Genomic DNA, 3,463 nt, shown 5'->3' on the forward strand with positions numbered 1-3,463 from the left:
GGACTTCATTAGAACCTAGGATCACATTAGCATAAGCAATAGGTCAATTCACAGACTATGAACCCTAAAAGCTATCTCTTAGCTAGCTTTTAATTGCCACAATAAATTACTATCTATGTTCACTATCTTAATCACTAAAAAGTAATGAATATACTCAACAATAAAACAACTCATAATCCCAATTATTAGCCATTTTCTATAGCTAAAAATCAAGCTTAGTTCATCACTCACCCTAGGGCTCATTTGTAGTCAAATTCTCTTCCAATAGCTCCCAAATCAATGGGGTAATTCTTTTTTTCTCTCTCTAGAATGCCCAACTAGTGAGAGAAAGTATGGAAATAAGATTTATCAAGGGTTTTGAAGTGAGAGAGTGAAAGAATACAAGAGTTCTAGTCAAAAGGGCTCAAATGTATGAAAACTAGAGCTAGAGAGAGAAAATTATGCAAGCTTCGTATCAAACTTCCATGGAGGTTTTAAAGAAACGTGAGAGGGAAGAAGGAGAAGAAGACAAGTTGCTGGAAATTCAAGAAGCTGCTGGAAATTCAAGATATTTTATAGCCAAACTTATCCACTCCACTTAAATTACCAAATTACCCCTCCATAATTTAGTTTATTCTCCTCCAATTGTTTATGCAATCTTTTTGCTCTTTTGACACTAGGACAAGGTCCATAATGGTCTAGACATACCCGAGTTCATGAAAACTTAAAATTTTAACTCGAGGTGAAAATGACCATTTTGCCCCTACCATGAAAATCATCAAAATTTTGGTTTTCTTTCCATTTTACCCCTAATTTCACCATCCATTTATACCTTAGGCCTACTTAGGCCATAACATTGTTTAAAAACTCTTACTTTTATGGGCTTACTAAGGAAATGATGAAATTACCCCTGATCAGGGATATTGCGTATATTACTAACTACGAGTCTATAAAGGTCAAGGTCTCACAGAACTTTCAGAAGACGTCGAAGGGAGAATTTACAAGTTGCAGCTTTAAGTCAAACAATGGCTGAGGATAGCAATAACAATGGCAATAATGCCATTAATCTGGTTCCCGAAGCAAATAGAGCAATACAAGATTATGTTGTTCCTCTTTTGCAAGGTTTGCACCAAAGCATTAGAAGACCTTCCATCAATGCAAATAATTTTGAAATTAAGCTAGCTTACATTCAGATCATTCAGTCTTTAGTCCAATTTGGTGGGTTACTCAGTGATGATCCCAATTCTCATTTAGAAAATTTTTTGGAGATTTGTGATACCTTTAAATACAATGGAGTAATTGATGATATTATTAGATTGAGACTGTTTTCATTTTCTCTGAGGGATAAAGCAAAGAGCTGGCTTAATTCACTACCCAATAAGTTTATCACTACATGGGAAGACTTAGCACAAAAGTTTTTAGCAAAATTTTTGTCACTTGCCAAGACTGCAAAGATGAGAAACTATATCACCTCATTCACACAATTTGATGGTGAGTCCTTGTATGAAGCCTGGGAGAGTTTTAAAGAACTATTGAGAAAACGTCCATATCATGGGATTCGTGATTGGTTGCAAGTTCAGACATTCTACAATGGGCTGGTTGGGTCAATAAAAACCATAATTGATGCTACTGTTGGTGGGGCATTAATGAGTAAGGATGCTGTAGATGCTTATAATTGTTAGAAGAGATGGCTTCGAACAATTATCAATGGCCTTCAGAAAGATCAGGTTCGAGAAAAGCTGTTAGAGCTTATGAAATTGAGGCACTTGGCAACTTAACTGCTCAAATAGCTACGTAAGTGGCTACACTGTCCAAGAAGTTTGACACACTAGGAGTTCATGCAATTCAAAATTCATTTGTAGTTTATGAGATGTATGGAGATGGCCATTCAAATGATCAATGTCCATACAACTCTAAACCAGTCCAGTTTGTGGGGAACTTCAATAGACAGTAGAATAACCCATACTTCAATTCTTATAATCCTGGTTGGAAAAACTACCCCAACTTTTTATGGAACAACAATGCAGGGCCTTCCATCCAAAACCCATCATGCCTTCTGGTTTTCAACAACAAGCTAGACCACAAATCCCTTGCACTATTGGTAATTTATTTTTTGCAAAAGGCTTGAGTGATTTAAATGCAACTATCAAGTTAATGCCTTGGTCAATTTTTGAGAAACTTGGTTTTGGGGTGTCAGGACCCAAATTCTGGGCCTTGACCGACTCAAGGGCCCAATAGACATAGTCCATTAAGCCCTAGCAAGCCTATTAATCCAACATGTTCATTTTTCCATCATAAACTGATAAGTCATATCTCATAACTTATAATCAAAATAATGTTAAACATTGCCATCTCATACTGGCATACTGATCAAGTGTATATACATTATCTACAACATGTATCTTAACAATTTAGATTAAGTTTTCGTATACATCTAAAAAAGAAGACTTGACTTCCAGCGGAGGGACTCGGACGAATGTACAACTACTGAATTCCGAGACACCTACCAAAAGATGGATATAAGTCTACAAGGACACCTCGTCCTAGTTACCTGCTACCTCGTGATCTGAAAACATGAAGTTAATAATGGTGAGTATAAACCCAGTAAGTGAACAAGGAAGGGAACAAGGATACCATAAGGAATCTTTAATGAAATCATGATGCATTCTTTTTCAAAACAATGCAATTTGTTTTTATTCTTATTAAAAACCCCTCATCAAGCCTTTAAATGATTAATCTTTTGAAAATCATGAACCCATACATAATGAACCATTTGAAGAATGAAAGCTTCAATATTACATAAGCAAGTCAAATACGACAACGAATCTTCTCTGCAGCGAGAATGCCTTTCCACTGCAGCGACGTTGGGATTTAGTTATTAGCTGAACAAGGGTTTCTCAACTGGCCGAGGGTTTCTCACTAAACCTGCCCATTTTAAACTTAACTCATATAATCCTTAATGTTGGAAGTCCATGCTCCGATATGGTAGCAAAGTAGTGAAAGATAGGGTAGCAACTGGATAAAATAGGAGACCAAAATAGAAGGTTTTTCGCTGTAACGAGATTCTTTCTCGTACATGAGCTGGGTGTGATTATGATAATATTGATGTTTATCTATGTATTATGCATATCTATGCTTATGAAATGAAAGCTCATGAATATTATATATGATTGAAATGCATGTGAAATCTGATATGTTGCACTTTAGGAATTTTCATGTGTTTCATGTTGATTTTGTTGGTTTAGCAAGATGGCCTTTGATTGAGTGAAGGGAAACCTTTTTCTTGGTTTTCTGTTTCTCACTGCAGTGAGAAACTATCGGGTTTTGAAAGGGTTGGCTGGCCGAAAACTCGCTGCAACAAGAATCCATTCTCGCTGCAGCGAGAAAGGTACTATAGTTTCTCGGTATAGCGAGAAACTTTCTATTTTGTGACCAAAATTTTGCTGCAGCAAGATTGAATCTCGTTGCAACGAAAAACTTTTTA

The 3,463-nt window shown here is 36.3% G+C and overlaps 1 non-coding gene across 1 annotated transcript; it reads right to left on the reverse strand.

Moving 5' to 3' along the window:
• Positions 1 to 1,430: 1,430 nt before the first annotated feature.
• LOC148760736 (small nucleolar RNA R71) lies at positions 1,431 to 1,537 on the reverse strand. Its single transcript, XR_016028758.1, has one exon. It is a non-coding gene; the product is annotated as a small nucleolar RNA R71 (small nucleolar RNA).
• Between the last annotated feature and the right edge of the window lie 1,926 nt (positions 1,538 to 3,463).

The sequence above is a fragment of the Theobroma cacao genome, chromosome 9 (genome assembly GCF_053813885.1).
Source record: "Theobroma cacao isolate CCN51 chromosome 9, ASM5381388v1, whole genome shotgun sequence".
NCBI classification, from domain to species: domain Eukaryota; kingdom Viridiplantae; phylum Streptophyta; class Magnoliopsida; order Malvales; family Malvaceae; genus Theobroma; species Theobroma cacao.